Here is a 21,163-nt window from a genome sequence, read left to right as displayed (position 1 = left end):
ATTAACCCCTGTATTTTGCGCTGTGTTCTTCATCTTATCGACCGACTGGAAGGGGCGCATGCTCACCGACTACAGCCGCCGCGGGGACGCCGCGACCGCCATGGGAACCTTCGACTCGGCCGTCCCCGGCCCGGACGCGGCGCCCGACCTCTGCCTCGCCGTGCACCAGTACAACCAGCTCCTCCACCTGCTCGCCTCCGCGGACGGCGCCGTCTTCCCCATCCACCCGGCCGCCGCCGCGCGCCGCGTGTTCGCTGGCATGCTAGAGGCCAGGGCGCCCCTGTCCGAGGCCACCATCACCTCGCTCGCCTGCATCGTCGCTGCAGACGTCGAGAGCGCCTACATTGCCTTCAGGCTCCTCTCCTCCATGCGGCAGAAGTACGGCCTCGCGCTGTGCCTCCGGTCCTACAGCCCTGTGCTTGCCACGTTCCGGCGCGCTAGGGAGGCTGGCAAGGCATACGCGGTCGAGGCCCACATGGCGGCCTCCGCTGCATTACCATAAGATCCCGAGCTCGCGCCGCTCCTTGTGGTCAGCGCGAAGGCCAGGGACGCAGACAAGGCGTTTGAGTATATGCACAAGCTGGGTGCCATAGCCTGAAGGGATGCCGAGAAGTGCATCGAGCTAGATCCTACATTCTCCAAGGGATACATCAGGAAAGGCACAAACCAGTTTTTCATGAAAGAGTATGAGAAAGCAATGGAAACTTATCAGGAAGGCCTAAAGCATGACCTGAGTAACCAGGAGCTGCTTGATGGTGTAAAGAGGTAAATAGCACTGAAAGAGATCGTCAATCAGTCACTGATTTCTCATCTTAGATTCCACCAAGCAGCTCCTAACCGTTGCCGTCCGTTCTTAGATATATTCAGCAGATCAACAAGGCGAACAGAGGCAAACTTTACCCCAGAGGAACTGAAAGAGAGACAGGGCAAATCTATGCAGGACCCTGAAATCCAGAACATCCTGACGGACCATGTGATGCGGCAGGTAAGTTCATCATCAGATGTTTGTTTACTCCTCTTTCTTGAGCCAGAGGTTGGTTTGGCGAACGGTGCGATAACATTGAGGTGTTTGTTGTTTGCAGGTGTTGATTGATTTCCAGGAGAATCCAAGGGCTGCTCAGGACGTCTCGGGAGCATGAACGCAACGGCGGTCGGGCATGGGCATCATTGGGTTCAGTGATTGGAGACGTGGCCGTTCGTCCCCGATGGATCTCTGCCACCATGGCCTGAGAGAGCCTAGAGAAGGGAGGCTACGGACGAGCACCTGTAGGACGACCTGCCATCACGGCCAGCGCTTTCGACTCCGACAACATCCATGTGGTCATAGTCGAATCCTCATGTCCTCTCGCGCCGTGTATATTCAGACTTATTTGCGTGCGCCGTAGGTTGTATGAACATGGAGGTGCAGTCACCCGAGGTGCAGAAGCTCCATCACCTACCTCTACCTCCTCCACTACGCTGACAAGTAAGCTAAGCCCCCATCATCTACATTGCTTCCTCCCTGCCTGTGATTTATTACTTCGAGCCTGCTGTTCTTTTACCATATATACAAACATATCTATGCTTCAGTGTGGTCATTAGGTTATGGAACAGGAGAAACAAAGTGTTCTTTAGCAGATCCAAACCTGTCCATTTTAGAATTGGACCAAGAATTACTTGCATTGCCTCTTTGATATGAATAACCATATTTTTTTGGATGTCATAGAAAAATCATGCTACAACATAATTTTTAATCTTTGTAAACAAGTTAAACTTGGAATAAGATCCTGAAAGTAATAGAGCGCTTCTTGAATGCATGGAACAAAAAAAGTTAGATATCTCAGAGTCAATATGTCATATTTTGAAAGTGGTGCACATGGATATGTATATCCTTGGTTAGTTTTTGTTCTGATTCTGTTGTATATGCTCTAGGAGTCTAAAAGAAGATGAGGTAGCGCTACTTGATTTCCTGTCAAATTTAAGTAATAGTCAAGCAATAATGCAATATTGGCCTTTTCTTTTTCCTGTATTACGTAGTGACCATGGAGTCAAAGCTCATGTCGATGGTCAATTACTGAATTTTTTGTTGAAAGAGACCATCTATCCAATGGAATTGACAGAAAAGACTCTCTCTAAATTTTTTAGCAAAAAAGACCCCCTAATCGTGGCGGCGGGCGCGACAGGTGACACCTGGCACCTGCCTCCACGGTGCGAGGCGGCAGGCTGCTCGTAACCAGAATCGAATGTAACAACGGAACGGGGCTGACGTGATGGGCCCTGCCGCCTCAGGAGCAGGCGACAACACTGTGAGATGTAGTGCAATATCACCTTTTTGCCTTGGTTTTACTACTTTCTAGTTTCCACCCATAAACAAACTGCCGCCTTCCACCTCGTGCAATCTCATGCATGTGAGATGCAGTGCAAGACCAGTTGTTACATGCATGCACGCACGTTCTGCTGTGCTAGTTGCTAGCTAGCTTAAACGTACTAATTATAATACAATATATTTCAAATTTAAAACGTACAGCTAGACTGAAAATTGAGTGTAGCCGCCAGCCCGTGAGGCGGCGAGCCCCAGCAGCTACAGTGTTGCCGCCAGCCACTGAGGCGGCAGGGCCCACCACGGCAGCTCCGATCCGTTGCGATTGCTGATTTCAGTTATGGGTAGCCTGCCGCCTGGCCCGGTGACGGCAGGGGCTGCCGCCTCGCATCGTGGCGGCATGTCACACCCTCGATGCGACTATATCTCCCACGTGTCGAGGCACGACTTAGAGGCATAATCGCATTGAAGGCATATGTCGCAAGTTAGGCAATCTTCACAACATCCCATGTAATATGATAATAAAAGGGGAGAGAACATAGTTGGCTTACACTTGCCACGTCAATCAAGTACATAAATAACATTACATCATCCAAACACTCATGGCCCGACTACGGCGCCAAAATAAAAGATAACCCAACAAGCGACAATGGTCCCGATCACCCCCAACTGGGCACCACTACTGATCATCAGGAAAGGAAACATAATAACATTGAGAGTCTTCGTCGAACTCCCACTTGAGCTCGAGCGCGTCTCGTGGAGCGGAATCATCAGGCCCTACATCTGGTGTGATAGTAATCTGTGAGCCACAGGGACTCAGCAATCTCGCACCCTCGCGATCAATACTATTTAAGCTTATAGGTAAGGTAAGGTAAATATAAGTGGAGCTGCAGCAAGCGACTAGAAAATATGGTGGCTATCTTATTCGCAAAAGAGAGCGTGAAGAGGAGGCAAAGCGCGAGCGAGAAACTAGAGAGCAACCTGTGCAAACATTACTCCAACACCGTGTCCACTCCCCGGACTCCGCCGAGAAGAGGCCATCGCAGTAATACACTCAGTTGACTCATTTTAATTAAGTTAAGGTTAAAGTTATCTACAACCGGACATTAACAAATTCCCATCTTCCCATAACCGTGGGCACGGCTTTCGAAAGTTCAAATCCCTGCAGGGGAGTCCCAACTTAGCCCATGACAACCTCTCACGGTCAACGAAGGAATAGACCTCCTCCCAAGACGTTCCGATCAGACTCGGTATCTCGGTTCTTCAAGACACTTCGACAGGTTAAAACAAGACCAGCAACACCTCCCGAATGTGCCGACAAATCCCGATAGGAGCTGCACATATCTCTTTCTCAGGGCACAATCGGATAAGCAATCCGTACAACTAAAACCAGCCCTCAAGTTTCCCCGAGGTGGCGCTGCAAGGGGCTCTAGATTGGACCAACACTCAGAGGAGCACTGGCCCGGGGGGGTTTAAAATAAGATGACCCTCGGGCCCCGGAAACCCAAGGGAAAGAGGCTAGGTGGCAAATGGCAAAACCAAGGTTGGGCATTGCTGGAAAAGCTTTAATCAAGGAGAACTATCAAGGGGTTCCCATTATAACCCAACCGCGTAAAGAACGCAAAATCCGGGAACATAACACCGATATGATGGAAACTAGGGCGGCAAGAGTGGAACAAAACACTAGGCGAGAGGCCGAGCCTTCCACCCTTTACCAAGTATATAGATGCATTAAGATAACAAGATAATATGATGATATCCCAACAAGTAAATAAATGTTCCAACAAGGAACGGCCTTCGATCTTCACCTGCAGCTAGCAACGCTATAAAAGGGGCTGAGCAAAGCGGTAACATAGCCAATCAACGGTTTTCTAGGACATGGTGGGTTAGAGGTTTGACATGGCAATTTGGGAGGCTTGAAAGCAAGTGGTAGGCATCGTAGCATTGGCATGGCAAAAGAGCGTGCAAACTAGCAAAGGATCAAAAGAGGCACGGATCACTAGGAAACAACATGAACATATGGCCATATGAGATAAACAGATCAAGGACTTAGTGGAATTGCTAAGTTCCTGAAATCAGAATTAACAAGTGCACTTTGCAAGCTTGTGCAAGTCACCACACACATCACAAAAATACATGGGTTGCACATCTGGAAAGATGACAAAACCCTTAACAAAACATATGTAGAGCATCAGGGCATAGCATGCGCACAATAATCATGGCAGAAATGACAAAAAGCTAAATGGAGCAGCAGATCTAACAATTATCTCAAGTAGCCCTCTTCTAACAGCATTTCGGGCATCAAGATGAACTCAAATGAAAATGATGCAATGGAATGAAATGATGTACTCTCTGAGATGAACATTTTGATATGCTATATGCCCAAATCGGAGTCACTGACGCAAAGATACGATGCTATGAACATGGGCACTTGGATATGGGATTTCGAGGACTTAGAAGAAAAACAACCTCCGGGAAAAGTCATCGCGGGACGGGCTCGACCCGGGACGGAGGGATCCGAGCGGGCAAGGGCGTTTGGTTCACCGTCTTGGTGGATCTGATCCAGCTTCGGCCCGAATCTCACCAGAGGGGAGGCGACGCCGGTGGCCGGCGGCGACGTCGGCGGGGAGGGCAGCACGGAGGCGCCGGGCGGCGGCCGGAGCACGCGCGGGAGCGGGTGCCCGCGGGAGGCGGTGGTGCGACGAGGCACTTGCGGCGGCGTGGCGAGGCACTAGCGGCGGTGCGGCACCGGCGATGGCGGCGAACGGCGGCGCGGGCAAAAGGCGGCGGGGACGGTGAGCGGGCGGCAGCGCGATGGGCGGCGCGCGAGTGGGCGCGGCGGCGGATGGTCGTGGGCCTCGGGGGCCCGACCTGGGCCTCCCGGGCCGGCGGCGCGCGACGAAGTGGGGCAGCGGCGCGGATCCAATGGAGGCGTGACACGTGGCAGCGGCGGCGGATCCGGACATGTCCGGCCGTCCGGATTTTGTCCGGCGGCTGGAGGAGGAGGGGAGCTAGGGTTTCGTCCGTGATTCGAATGGGGGGAGATATATATATAGGCATAGAGGGAGCTAGGAGAGTCCAAATGAGGTGCGGCTTTCGGACACGCGATCGTGATCGAACGCTCTAGATGATGGAGAAGGTTTAGGTGGGTTTTGGGCCAAATTGGAGGGGTGTTGGGCTGCAACACACACGAGGCCTTTTTAGTCCCTCGGTTAACCGTTGGAGTATCAAACGAAGTCCAAATTGTACGAAACTTGACAGGCGGTCTACCGGTAGTAAACCAAGGCCGCTTGGCAAGTCTCGGTCCAATCTAGAAATGTTTAATCCCCACACACGAAAGAAAGCTAGAAATGACCACCGGAGGAGAACGAAGCGCCGGAATGCAAAACGGACAATGGGGAAAATGCTCGGTTGCATGAGATGAACACGTATGCAAATGCAATGCACATGATGACATGATATGAAATTCATGACAACGATAACAACACACGGAGACAAAGACCCGAACCCGAAAAAATAAAATTACTTAACGCCAAAACGGCAAGAGTTGGAGTACAAATTGGGAAAGTTACATCCGGGGTGTTACAACACTCCACCACTACGAAAGGATCTCGTCCCGAGATCTAGGACTGAAAGAACGCCGGGTACTCAGAACGGAGGTGATCCTCGTGTTCCCAGGTAGCTTCACGGTCGGAATGGTGTGACCACTTGACTTTGAGAAATTTGATTGACTTATTGCGAGTCTTGCGTTCAGTCTCTTCAAGAATAGCAACTGGGTGCTCACGATAATAGAGATCTTCTTGGAGCTCAATGTCCTCGAAGTTGACGGTGCGGTCAGGCGTCTTGAAGCACTTTAGGAGCTGAGAGACATGGAACACGTCATGAACATTTGCAAAGTTTGCAGGAAGCTCGAGTTGATAGGCGAGGTCGCCTCTCTTGCTGACAATCTTGAAAGGTCCCATGTATCTGGGGGCAAGCTTCCCTTTGATACCGAAGCGACGAGTACCTTTCATAGGAGAGACGCGGAGGTAAACATGATCTCCGATATCGAAAGCCAAATCACGGTGCTTACTATCATAGTAGCTCTTCTGACGGGATTGGGCTGCTTTGAGGTTATCTCAAATGAATTTGCACATTTCTTCTGCCTCTGTGATTAAGTCATTACCCAAAAGTTGACGTTCACCAGTTTCAGACCAGTTGAGAGGGGTACGACACTTCCTTCCATACAGAATTTCAAATGGGGCCTTGCCCGAACTTGCATGGAAACTGTTGTTGTAGGAGAATTCAGCATAAGGAAGACAATCCTCCCACTTCATGCGGAAAGAGATCACACAAGCCCTGAGCATATCTTCAAGAATCTGGTTGACACGCTTGACTTGACCGCTAGTTTGAGGATGGAAAGCTGTGCTGAAGCGGATGTTGGTGCCCATGGCCTTCTGAAAAGAATCCCAAAACTTGGATGTAAAGATGCTGCCACAGTCTGAAGAGATCACTTGTGGAATACCGTGCAGAGAGACAATCTGAGAGGTATAGAGTTCCGCCAATTGAGCTGCAGTGATTGACTCTTTGATAGGCAGAAAGTGAGCCACTTTCGTGAGTTTTTCGATGACAACGAATATAGCATCATTGCCACGCTTGGACTTTGGAAACCCAGTCACGAAGTCCATCTCAATGTGGTCAAACTTCCATTCTGGAATGGCAAGAGGTTGGAGGAGACCCGCTGGCCTTTGGTGTTCTGCCTTCACTCTTCTGCAGACATCACATTCATTCACGAATTTAGCAATCTCGCGCTTCATTCGAGTCCACCAATAAGCCTGCTTAAGGTCCTGATACATCTTCGTGCTCCCAGGGTGGATGGAGAGGAGAGAATTGTGAGCCTCGTTCATGATCACTTTACGGAGGTCACCTTTGGGCACAACAATACGATCCTCGAAGAAGAGAGTGTCCTTGTCATCAAGGCGGTAGAACTTGTACTTGGGTTGACTCTTGGCAATCCCAATCTTCACCTTTTTCACCATAGCATCAAGAAGCTGGGCTTGGCGAATCTGGTCTTCCAAGGTAGGAGATACTAGAAGGTTGGCGAGGAAACCTTGAGGAACAACTTGCAGATTAAGTTTGCGAAAAGCTTCACAAAGCTCGGGTTGATAAGGCTTAAGAATCAGACTGTTGCAGTAAGCCTTTCTGCTCAATGCGTCAGCAATCACATTGGCCTTGCCTGGAGTATACTCGATACTTGGATTATACTCTTGAATCATTTCGACCCATCGAGTTTGCCTAAGGTTGAGATTAGGCTGAGTGAAGATGTACTTGAGACTCTTGTGATCAGTGAAAATGTCCACTTTTCTTCCCAATAGAAGATGTCTCCAAGTCAAAAGAGCATGCATAACTGCCACCAACTCGAGATCATGAGTGGGGTAGTTCTTCTCATTAGGCTTCAACTGGCGAGAGGTATAAGCAACAACTTTATTCTCTTGCATCAACACTACGCCAAGACCTTGGAGAGAGGCATCACAAAAGACCTCGTACGGCTTGGATTCATCAGGCGGAGTCAGAACTGGAGCAGTGATCAATTTCTCTTTCAAAGTGTTGAAAGCAATGTCACACTCCGGAGACCAAACGTACTTGACATGCTTCTGGAGAAGATTTGAGAGAGGCTTCGCGATCTTAGAAAAGTTTTCAACAAATCTTCGGCAATAGCTTGCGAGACCGAGGAAGCTACGGAGTTGCTTCACGTTCTGAGGAGGTTCCCAATTCACAATTGCAGACACCTTCTCAGGATTCACGGCAATGCCCTTGGCAGAGATGATATGAACAAGATAAAGAACCTCATCGAGCAAAAATTCACACTTGGAGAACTTGGCATAGAACTTGTGTTCTCTAAGCTCATCAAGAACCAAACGCAAGTGCTTTGCATGATCTTCCTTGTTCTTGGAGAAAACCAGAATGTCGTCGAGATAGACCAAAACGAAGTCATTGGTGTAGGCGTTGAAGATGAAGTTCATCATGCGAGAGAACATCGGAGGAGCGTTGACGAGGCCAAAAGACATGACAGTGTATTCATATGAACCATAGCTTGTCCTGAAAGCCGTCTTGGGAATATCTTGCTCACGGATTCGAATCTGATGATAACCCATACGGAGATCTAGCTTGGAGAATACTTGGGCACCTTTGAGTTGTTCGAACAGCTCGTTGATATTGGGAAGTGGGTATTTGTTCTTGATGGTCTTCTTGTTCAATGGACGGTAATCAACACAAAGTCCGTCCGTTCCATCCTTCTTCTTCACAAAAATAACACCACAACCCCACGGAGAAGAACTAGGCCGGATGAGACCCATTTTCTCTTGAATATCGAGTTGCTTCTTCAGCTCCTTCAACTCTTCAGGTCCGAGCTTGTAAGGACGTTTGCACACAGGTTCCGTGCCGGGCTCATGATCAATAACGAATTCAACTGGCCGATGCGGAGGCATTCCTCGAAGCTCTTCTGGAAAGATGTCTTGATATTCGCAAACGACTGGAATTTGCGAGATAGCATCCAATTCACCCTTCTCATTGAGAGAAAACAGACGGATAGTATCATCACGTGCGGCAAAGACAATTACATCCTCAGACGAATGAGTCAATTGAATCTGCCTGGCTGCACAATCAAGCTGAGCCTTGTGCTTAGTAAGCCAATCCATTCCGAGAATAAGATCAATATATGAGTCACCAAGAACATTTGGAGAGGATAAGAACTTATAGTCACCCAAAGTGATTGTAACATCCGGAATGCATACTCGAGATGCCATTTGACGGGCCGGAGAGACAATAGCCAACGGTTTCGACAACACTTGATATGATAATAGGAAATCAAATATGACACCGGTCTGCGATTTACAGCAAGTAGCCATCTAAATGCAACGAAATGAACAAGCTACAACACCCAAACATGACAACAAAATACATGGCAGGGATGCATACAACATGCTTAACAAAAGTCTAGCATTGAGCTACAGCCAATTCATCCATTAATAGGTTCATGCAAGCCTGGCAAAAATGCATATGGCAAACAAGTTTCAGACTTAGTGAAATTAACACTTGTCTGGAATTTCAGATCAGGTAGCACTCTTCGGAGCAACAAAACTATATGCTATAGGACCTGAACATGTCAAAGTAAAGCATGGCATGGAGCTACTCAAAGAGCTTAACAAAAGTCCCTTAGTGACCTTGAGCCAAAAGGGATTAAAAAATACAATTGCAAGCATGTGAACATAGCAAAAACATAATCAGTTTTTCAGACTTAGTGAAAACTGGAGCATGCTGAAAACAGATATCAAGTAGGCATGTTTACGAGCTCGATGCACTCACTACGGTGCAAGTCATGGCAATCTAAGCAAACACCCATCAAGAATACACAAAATGCAAGCTAGACATGACAAGAACAATAGCATAGCATGCACGGATCAACTACAACATCATCGGCAAAATTGCAAACAAGTTGACAATCTGCCCAGATTCACAAAGTAGCAAAAGTAGAGCTCGATTAACTCAAGCTAGGGTGCTCGATAATTGCAAACAAAGACATGGATGGATAGAGCACTACAAGATTAACAAAACATCCTTACTGATCATCCTCAAAAGAGGCACGGATCACTAGGAAACAACATGAACATATGGCCATATGAGATAAACAGATCAAGGACTTAGTGGAATTGCTAAGTCCCTGAAATCAGAATTAACAAGTGCACCACTTTGCAAGCTTGTGCAAGTCACCACACACATCACAAAAATACATGGGTTGCACCTCTGGAAAGATGACAAAACCCTTAACAAAACATATGTAGAGCATCAGGGCATAGCATGCGCACAATAATCATGGCAAAAATGACAAAAAGCTAAATGGAGCAGCAGATCTGACAATTATCTCAAGTAGCCCTCTTCTAACAGTATTTCGGGCATCAAGATGAACTCAAATAAAAATGATGCAATGGAATGAAATGATGTACTCTCTGAGATGAAAATTTTGATATGCTATATGCCCAAATTGGTGTTACGGATGCAAAGATACGATGCTATGAACATGGGCACTTGGATCTGGGATTTCGAGGACTTAGAAGAAAAACAACCTCCGGGAAAAGTCAACGTGGGACGGGCTCGATCCGGGACGGAGGGATCCGAGCGGGGCAAGGGCGTTTGGTTCACCGTCTTGGTGGATCTGATCCAGCTTTAGCTCGAATCTCACCGGAGGGGAGGCGACGCCGGTGGCCGGCGGCGACGTCGGCGGGGAGGGCTGCACGGAGGCGCCGGGTGGTGGCCGGAGCACGTGCGGGAGCGGGTGCCCGCGGGAGGCGGTGGTGCGACGAGGTGCTTGCGGCGGCGTGGCGAGGCACTAGCGGCGGTGCGGCGGACGGCGATGGCGGCGAATGGCGGCGCGGGCAAAAGGCGGCGGGGACGGTGAGCGGACGGCAGCGCGATGGGCGGCGCGCGAGCGGGCTGCGCGGTGGCGGATGGTCGTGGGCCTCGGGGGCCCGACCTGGGCCTCCCGGGCCGGCGGCGCGTGACGAAGTGGGGCAGCGGCGCGGATCCAATAGAGGCGTGACACGTGGCAGCGACGGCGGATCCGGACACGTCCGGCCGTCCGGATTTTGTCCGGCGGCTGGAGGAGGAGGGGAACTAGGGTTTCGTCTGTGATTGAATGGGGGGAGATATATATAGGCATAGAGGGATCTAGGAGAGTCCAAATGAGGTGCGGTTTTCGGCCACGCGATCGTGATCGAACGCTCTAGATGATAGAGAAGGTTTAGGTGGGTTTTGGGCCAAATTGGAGGGGTGTTGGGCTGCAACACACACGAGGCCTTTTCGGTCCCTCGGTTAACCGTTGGAGTATCAAACGAAGTCCAAATGGTACGAAACTTGACAGGCGGTCTACCAGTAGTAAACCAAGGCCGCTTGGTAAGTCTCGGTCCAATCCGGAAATGTTTAATCCCCACACACGAAAGAAAGCTAGAAATGACCACCGGAGGAGAACGAAGCGCCGGAATGCAAAACGGACAATGGGGAAAATGCTCGGATGCGGGAGATGAACACGTATGCAAATGCAATGCACATGATGACATGATATGAAATGCATGACAACGATAACAACACATGGATACAAAGACCCGAATCCGAAAAAATAAAATAACTTAACACCGAAACGGCAAGAGTTGGAGTACAAATTGGGAAATTTACATCCGGGGTGTTACACAGCAGGAGCCACGTGTCGCCTGGCGCGCCTGCCGCCACGGTCCAGGTGGTCTTTTTTGTCAATTTTATTCGAATGGGGTCTTTTCTGGCAATTTTATTGGGCAAGTGATTTTTTTGGACAAAAAATCCAATTACTGACTGTTGCACTTATATAGAGCACACTGATATAATATCTGCACATATATTTTGGGAGAAGCCTATAGAAGTGCATGAGCAAATAACACATCACATTCGAATAATATTGAATGTCTTGCATCTGTTCACCTAAATTAATTTGGTGTTATGCTCTACAATGTTAATTGCAGGAAAAAACACTAGCGATGGTGCAAACAGAAGATAGGTTTGAAATATAACCAAATTGCAATAGTCATGTGTTTGGAAGTGTAGGTCGAGGACTCAAGGTGGGATTGCGAGTGGAAAGAACACTTTGGCCGTGCGTTGCGAGTGGAAAGAATACCATGATGTTGCGAGTGGAATCGAGGAAGTGCACGGGCCAAGATAAGTGTGCGTACATCCCCTTTTAGTCCAGATTTAGAAAAATATGATTTCTGCTATGATAGTTTCCAGAATAGTTTGGCCCTTGAGACACTTCCACTGTATGCATGTGTGTTCCTTTTTTTCCAGAGATATGCATGTCTATTGATTATTACTGGAATTGGTTCGACAAACTATTTATGTGACAAATTTACAAATATACTGACCAAGCCTGATAATATGACTAATCCATACAGTGGATATGTGCCAATGCTCAAATTTGAAAAATGAAGGATTCAACTTTTTTTGAAATATTATGGGTGAAGTCGCGAGTATGCCCATCAATCGTAAAAATATATAGTTCAACTTAGTCATAGGTTTTGTAGTAGTCTTGCCTTGCCGCTGCCTCTCCTCTCTGCTCCTTGTTGCCCGTGGTTGTCCCATCTCTCTTAGCGATGTTGCTGCTGCACTTCTTCTGAAGCTCTTCTCAAACCCATTGCTGCAGTTCTCCTCTGAACTCCAACTTGTTGCCTCTCTCTCTCTCTCAATTTTTCTGTAATTCTGTTAACCACTCTCTCTCTCAATTTCTCTGTAATTCTATGAACCATTAATATGCAAAAATATGATTTGTGGTATTTTCTTGACTGAACCTGTAAGGTTTGTACCTTCTGCAAAGTGCTAGCACCTACATATTATCCAACATTTTCTTCTAAATGTCAAGAGGCATGAGCCACAAATTTTCTCAAGAATGACCCTTGGTATATATAAGGCATGCATTCAATTTTAATAATACTCTTTTGGCTCTCATTTATCTGTTGCCATAGAGCATTGTATAATATAGAAGAGTCAATCAAACATAGCTCTTTCAATATCAAACAAAATATTGGTTGCTTGATTTATTTATAAGAAGATTCTTCTATGTATTTAGTTACATGGTTTTAATTTGATCGTCTTCTTTCAACTTTTTTTTGCTGACTATGATATTTCCTTAGGTTCACCATGACCTTCACTGCCCGTGTAAGAGCTTAAGTAAATTGATGTTGTATCATCAGAATCTGTAGCCCTACACAGTTTTTTTGTCTATACATACACTTCAATTTCTTGCTTGCACTGAAATCCCTCTTTGTCACAGGATGAGTCAGAAACTGAAGATGATGATCCCTTGGACACAGACGAAGCTTCCTCTGTCCTGATCACTGCACTGCAGTCTTTCGGCCAAGCTCTGGTGAATGACGACGAAGAAAAAGATATCATGCCAGAGGTAGATGTCTTCTTGCGTCCTACCCTAAATGATAGGGGATCCCCTATCGGCAAAATAGCTACTCTGGAGGCGCAGAGGATGATCGCAAGAGACCGTATCTTGAGGATAAGTGAATGACTATGAGGTCTACATGTTAAGTATAGAAACCTGACGTGGACAAGTGTGCGCTTTGCTGCCACTTCTTTGCTAGCAGGAGTGGCCTGTGTTCAGTGACGATCATGGATCATGGTGTACATGCATGTATATGTTGTGTCCTGATAGACTGTACTACAAGATTTTCTTGGAATGGTTTGGTACTTCCGATTTATTATGCTATGAAGAGTGTATGTCTATGCTGGTCCCGTGTACTCTGTTTGTACGTCTGATTGGCAGGAGATTAGGTGAGGTTTTGCATCTTCTCAGGGGTTGCTATCTTGCCGTGCATACTCAACTTCTTTGGTTCCAAGGTATTTTCTTTCTTTCTTTTTTTCATGAAGAGGTTAAGTCGGAGGAGAGGACCCGGATCCCGGAGGGCGCGCTGCTCTGGCCCCACTCCACTCACCATGCTGGCTACCCAGCTCGGCCCTGCGGCCCTGCGCAGGTATTCACCCGCCTTTCCACTACCCCTGTAAGGACCTCCTTGATCTTGTAGCTATCCAAATTCAAATCCTAGCAAATACACTTCAGAGCAAGGTACTATTGTAGACTTCCATCCAATCCGTGATGCCCCCTAACCAATACATGTGTAGGCATTGTCCATTGCTAACTTAATAATGTACACGTTAGAGCACGGTATCAGAAATAGTACGTGCATGTTGCACAGAGATGTTATTTCGCATGCATGAATTCTAATTTAAGCTTAAAGTTAGGCATGTCTAATCTCACACACCACATAATTTCCTTACTGTTCACTACATCTTTTTATCTCCAGTTTGGATAGAGTCTAAGCGATAAGTCTTTAGTCTGATTTGTCTTCAAAAGTTTGCTAGAGGCTATAGATGACCTTCTGTGTTTTCTTCAATAGTTTTTTGGAATGCAACAGTATGAACTAGTTTCCCCATCAGGGTTGTATTTTCTTTTCTTTGATCGATTCTATAGTCATGTACTTCTGTTTCATGTTTCCATGTTTTCCCCTTTCTTGCTGAGCTTTATTCGGATGAACTTTTGTTGTTGTGTGATGTGGCTACATGGGCATGAACGGACATTTTGATATTGCATGGTTTCAGACGCTTTTATTCTTTGACTCAGGCACTCAGCTACGTGTGGTCAGTGATGACAATCGACAGAATCTCTATTAAAAAAATATCCGTAATTACTAGCAGCATTCCATAATTTGTATCGGGCTGTCTTGGTGTCGCAACCTAGGAAGTACAAACAGGGTCGGTCGTCACCACAGATAAAAACATTGTCGAGCCTTACTTTTTGCAGGTTGCCTTATTTCTGTTTTTTAGAGGAAAGATAGCAATTTCGTTCATTACAGTCCTGTTGCAAGGACACTGCTAGATCGCGGTGCGTCGAGATCATAATTGCTACACTCAAAGGTTACATTGACCTTATTGCTAACATTTGCAAAAATTATATTAAAAAATGTTGCATAATAGCACGTGGAACAATTTATACTTAATATTTCGCTCGATGCAACGCACGGGCATTTGTACTAGTAGAATATACATATAATAACCAGATATTGTTGGTGTACTAAATCAGGGGTCCTTTAGTACCCCCAGACTTGTGCATAGGTAGTTGTATCCCTTTAGACGGCAAGGGTTTGCCGGAGGACAACTGTACCCAAGACTCAAGACATGGGCAACCAAGACCATGAAAAAGACATCCCGACAAGTCATCGAGAAATAGTAATTTAGTACTGAAGGTCAAGACTCCAGTTGTCGGCAAGCTCAGCACCGGCAAGCCACATACCCGGTAAACTCCTCGCTGGGAAATTCCCCCTCTTGCTCTTCAGCCACTCCACCTCATCGACCAATATATGGCTTGTCAAGATTAGGTGTCGAGCAGGCAGGCGGCTTGGGGAGGATCAACAGGGCACGTGTCAGCACATTGCATAAATGTTGACTTTATCGACACCCATCTAGTGGACGTGTCAAGAAGATAGAGGTGGCCAACCCGATGACACAGAAGGAGAGACGCCTTTGGCCAAATGATCGTTAGCAACTCATGGTGCATTGAATGCCCTTGTCCTAGTCCGGCAGGATTGGGTTAGATAACATTGAAACCACTATTCATACATGTAAATGACCATGATGCCCTGTGGTGACCCCTTTTTGTTTATAAAAGGAAGTCAATGGCTACCTTGGCACAGGTCGACGGTTTGCACATGCCTACACAGTAGATGCACCTTGCACGCATCTTTCTAGCAAGTTGCGTCTGTAACTTGTGCCCCAAGTCACTCCACCCAAAGAACAAGAGTAGGGTTTTACACCCCCACGGCGCCCAAACCTGGGAAAACCACGTTCATCAACTTCTGGATTTGCTCTCTATGTTCGTCGATCACCCCAGCCGGACTAAAAAGGTGGCTCGATGGTCCCATAGATCGTCATACTCCGACACATATAAACCCTGATAGTAAAAGTTATATAGCAGCCTAGGCTGCGCCTAGGGCGCTTAAGCGCTGCCTAGGCACTAGGCGAAGGCCAACCGCCTCGGTTACGCCTACCACTTTTCCAACCTTGCATAACCCCCATCATTATACTTTATTCCACCCATAGTGCTATATCGATGGCTTGCGCTCATGTATTGCGTAAGGGTTGAAAAGGCTGAAGCGCGTTAAAAAGTATGAACCAATTGCTCGGCTTGTAATCGAGGTTATGCATGATGAGAACGTTTTGTGTGACAAAATTGAAACATAGTCTAACTATATGATTTTGTAGGGATAAGCTTCCTTTGGCTATGTTATTTTGATAAGACATAATTGCTTGGTTAGCATGTTTGAAGTATTATTGTTTTTATGTCAACATTAAACTTTTATCTTGAATCTTTCGGATCTAAATATTCATGCCACAATAAAAATAATTACATTGAAAATTATGCTAAGAAGCATTCCACATTAAAAATTCTGTTTTTTATCATTTACCTACTTGAGGACGAGCAGGAATTAAGCTTGGGGATGCTTGATACGTCTCCAACGTATCTATAATTTTTGATTGTTCCATCCTATTATATATTCTGTTTTGGATATTTAATGGGATTATTTATACACTTTATATTATTTTTGGGACTAACCTATTAACCGGAGGCCCAGCCCAAATTGCTGTTTTTTTGCCTATTTTAGTGTTTCGCAAAAAAAGAATATCAAATGGAGTCCAAACGGAATGAAACCTTCGGGAGCGTGATTTTTGGAACAAACATGATCTAGAGGACTTGGAGTGGAAGACAAGCAATCAACGAGGAGGCCACGAGGCAGGGGGCGAGCCTACCCCCCTGGGCGCGCCCTCCACCCTCGTGGGGCCCTCATGGCTCCACCGACCTACTTCTTCATCCTATATATACCTACGTACCCCCAAACCATCCAGGAGCACCACGAAAACCTAATTCCACCACCGCAACCTTCGGTACCCGTGAGATCCCATCTTGGGGCCTTTTCTGGCGCTCTGCCGGGGGGGATTGATCATGAAGGGCTTCTGCATCAACAACATAGCCTCTCCGATGATGTGTGAGTAGTTTACCTCAGACCTTCGGGTCCATAGTTATTAGCTAGATGGCTTCTTCTCTCTCTTTGGATCTCAATACAAAGTTCTCCTCGATTCTGTTGGAGATCAACTCGATGTAATCTTCTTTTGCGGCGTGTTTGTCGAGATCTGATGATTTTTGGGTTTATGATCAAGATTATGTATGAACAATATTTGAATCTTCTCTTTTATGTATGATTGGTTATCTTTGCAAGTCTCTTCGAATTATCAGTTTGATTTGGCCTACTAGATTGATCTTGCTTGCAATGGGAGAAGTGCTTAGCTTTGGGTTCAATCTTGCGGTGCTCGATCCCAGTGACAGTAGGGGACACGACACGTATTGTATTGTTGCCATCGAGGATAAAAAGATGGGGTTTATATCATATTTCATGAGTTTATCCCTCTACATCATGTCATCTTGCTTAAAGCGTTACTCTATTCTTATGAACTTAATATTCTAGATGCATGCTGGATAGCGGTCGATGTGTGGAGTAATAGTAGTAGATGTATGCAGGAGTCAGTCTACTTGTCACGGACGTGATGCCTATATACATGATCATACCTAGATATTCTCATACCTATGCTCAATTCTATGAATTGCTCGACAGTAATTTGTTTACCCACCGTAATACTTATGCTATCTTGAGAGAAGCCACTAGTGAAACCTATGGCCCCCGGGTCTATTTTCTATCATATTAATCTCCTGTCAACAAGCTATTTCTTGCGCTGTTTATTTTGCTTTCTTTACTTCCAGTCTTTATCATAAAATACCAAAAATATTATCTTATCTTCTCTATCAGATCTCACTTTTGCAAGTGGCCTTTAAGGGATTGACAACCCCTTTATCACGTTGGTTGCAAGGTTCTTATTTGTTTGTGTAGGTGCAAGGGACTTGAGCGTGGCCTCCTACTGGATTGATACCTTGGTTCTCAAAAACTAAGGAAATACTTAAGCTACTTTGTTGCATCACCCTTTCCTCTTCAAGGGAAAACCAACACAGTGCTCAAGAGGTAGCATCTTGCGGCGGTGAGGACATCAGAGCAGCATGCGATTTCTCCCAGAGGATCGTCGTCCAAGTTCTCCCAGCCTCGACGAGGAGGAGAACCACCTGGCGAATCCATGGGAGTAGCGACGAACTCCCTTCTCTTCGGGGGAGGGGAACTAGCGAGGAGGAGATAAGAGCGTAGTAACCGCAGGGGCTCGTCCCTTCACTAAGGAAATTATGCGGGCACCCATAGTGGTAGTGCCTCGTGCCCCACGATGTTGAGGCGATTATTTACTACGTACTCATACTGTAGCAGTAGTACTACTACTTTCTCAACTAGTGCGATGTACTGTAGTACTTCTATAGTGCACCCGTTTTGAACTCTTGAATCTCAAGGCCAGGGAGCTACAGTTGCAAGTGGAGGGTACTACTGTTCTCTAGAACCATCATTGTACTATCAATGCAGGGAAAGTACACCTGCGTAGTGCATACTCTCCATGCTCTATTCAAGCGCATAGCTGGCCTACTCAGCCGCTCCTGTCACGCACACACTAGAAGCCTGTTTATTAGCGATAGTTACTGCGGGGGCAGAACATTTGAGTTCTTTGATACAATGAGACTAGGCTCTTCGCTTCCATTTGTGGAGGTGTAACGGATCTCATCGAACTTTGTTAGTAGTTCCTTCTTTATGATGAGATAAGGCAAAGCTTTTGCCTCCGTTTCAAAACAAAAAAATCACGTCAAGAGGAATTTCTTTTATAGAGCGATAAAGGAGTGAAGTCCGTGCGTGCAACGCCACAAGCTACAGAGTAGTAGAGTACTAGCACTTTACGTATAGACCCATATTGCACAGTTCTCAATGGTGCATCAGAATTTTACGGCTCCTCGGGCTTAATTGGGAGGCGCTAGTTTAAATATGCTAGATGATGTGGAAGCTGCAAGCGAGGTGCGGCTAGGGCGAGCACACAGGCGAGAAACTTTGCATGGTGTGAATTGATATATAGGAGTACTACTCTAGTATGCGAGCCACGAGATGATGGGAGGGAAAACACATTCACGTGGCTGGGCTATTCAGTGCACCCAGATTGTGGTGCGACACGTCTGTTCGACTTCAAAAGTCAAACTACCAGTGTACAATATTGGCTCGCAGCAAGGTTACTATTTAAAAGAAGGCCGCCTTCGTGCCTTCGGCCGAAATTGAACCCACAAAACGAGATAGTAGTACTCATTGGAGTACAACGCAACCTAGAATCGCCTTTTGTCGCTAGTACATTGTTCCTTACAAGAAACCACTAATAATGCCAAGAACTACTACCACTTACCAACCAACCCTACCAAGAAATGACTACTCTACAAAATGTCGTTATATGCATGTTTGAACCCATGTCGCATCTAAGTCAACGCCTTCTTTTCGACCGGCAACTTAGGCGTTATGACTTGTGGGACCTACATGTCAGTCCGGACAAAAATCCCCAAGTGACCTCCTACCTCCGGCCCATCCACCTAGTCATCCTCGGCCATGGGACGTAGCTACCGCCACCGATAGAAGGCGAGGTCAAAACTGCCGGTGGTGCGGAGCCCATCTTGCGGCAGCCCGGATGCCAGCTCCGCCCGATGCTCGCGGCTGCTAGCTAGCCAAGATAGCACACACCCTGCTAGATGCATCCAGCTGCTTGTCTGCAAGGTTTGCTAGCTAGGTTGGCACAGCGGTGCGGCGACTTGCTCGTGCGCACCCCACAAAGGCCAACTATTTGGCTCGAGCAAAGGCCAGCGCGACGGATTGCTCGCCTATGAGTCACGCTCGGGCCAGCCAACCAACCCGTGTGGAGGCCAGCACGGCATTCGGCCCGTCCGGCGGAGCAGTGGCCAACTCGCTCATCACCGACGCCACCGACGAACACGCATCAGTACCGTTTGAAGTAATGTTCAGGAAAAATAATGATTGGAGGAGGAAGAACAGGATAGAAGGTCAGATGTGGGTCCCTTATGTCAACGGTCAAACAAAATGCTGGTTTAAGCTGCCTCGCCAGCACGGACATGTGGGCCAACCCTGTCATAAATGGGTCTAAACGAGCCTAATCGACACTAGGTAGTAGTTTTTGGGCGCGGATTAAAAAATCTGGGTATGTTTTTGCTATTTTTTGTAAAATAGTTTCTTCCTAGGGCTGGTTGAAAGTGGTAGTTTCTTGTTAAGTATTCTACATACTATAAGTAGGAGGGAAAGTTAAGCTTTGGAAGCCAATAAGCATGGCTAGTTACATAGTGCCTATGTGTACGTAATTCAAACTAAATATCAACCATGAGTGACTAATATCTTGATGGAAAACTCGAAACTATGGGAATACTAGCATTTTTTGCATGGTTGGAAATACTAGCAATGTTCATGTGCGTTGCAACGGATCATACTTAGAATAATACTTGTATACAAACTTGATAGAAAACACTCTAATTTGGTTATACATATATCACTAGAGATATATTATGTTTCAATCAGAATATATTCCTTGGGCTATTTTGGTGAGGTGGGGGAGGAATGTGGTTGGTTTTAAGATAGTAATTAAGGATTTTTCTGTAAATTGGTAGAGAAGTGGGATGTTGTTGAGAAAAGGCAACAACTTACCTCACAGTCGTTAGATGTAGATCTAATGGTCAGAAATGACGGATGGCAGACACATCATCATCACCAACTAAGTCTTCTGTAGGAGTACTAGCAAGATGTCCATGCATTGCACGGAACATCAAGATGCATTTATTTGTAAAACACCTATTGTGATTGACCCATGTGGGAGTAATCCCATGTGTAAAAACTAAGGATATCTCGAGAAAGAGGAGAGATAAGGTGAGGACGAGTGGGGTGTGGTGGTGATTGGTGGTTGAACTGAGCGGAGGCATGGGGATGGACGACGCAGGTAGCGACCACCATGCCAGTTTGTTCCAGAGGCTTCCTTTTTTAATTGCTCAAGAATGAGGTTGTTGGAGATAAGGATGAACGAGGGAAGGCCTTCTCTGCAAATATGGAGAGAGGTGCGGGTATCTTTTAGTTTAATTTCTACTCGTCAGATATAGAACGGACGGTCTCTATTGCAAGATGGCAGGCGTACCATTGATAACCCACAAGTATAGGGGATTGTTTGTAGCCTTCTTCGATAAATAACAGTGCCGAACCCAATTAGGAGCTAAAGGCGGAACAAATATTCCCTCAAGTTCTATCGACCACCGGTACAACTCTATGCACACTTGTTGTTTGCTTTATTGGAAAC

At 46.6% G+C, this 21,163-nt stretch overlaps 1 pseudogene; it reads left to right on the top strand.

The window, feature by feature from the left end:
* The first annotated feature begins 259 nt into the window (after window positions 1-259).
* On the top strand, window positions 260-1,139 carry LOC123106712 (hsp70-Hsp90 organizing protein 3-like; annotated as a pseudogene).
* The last annotated feature ends 20,024 nt before the right edge of the window (window positions 1,140-21,163 follow it).

The sequence above is a fragment of the Triticum aestivum genome, chromosome 5A (genome assembly GCF_018294505.1).
Source record: "Triticum aestivum cultivar Chinese Spring chromosome 5A, IWGSC CS RefSeq v2.1, whole genome shotgun sequence".
Classification (NCBI taxonomy): domain Eukaryota; kingdom Viridiplantae; phylum Streptophyta; class Magnoliopsida; order Poales; family Poaceae; genus Triticum; species Triticum aestivum.
Note: the sequence above shows the minus strand (reverse complement) of the source record. Positions and strands in the feature narration are given on the sequence as shown.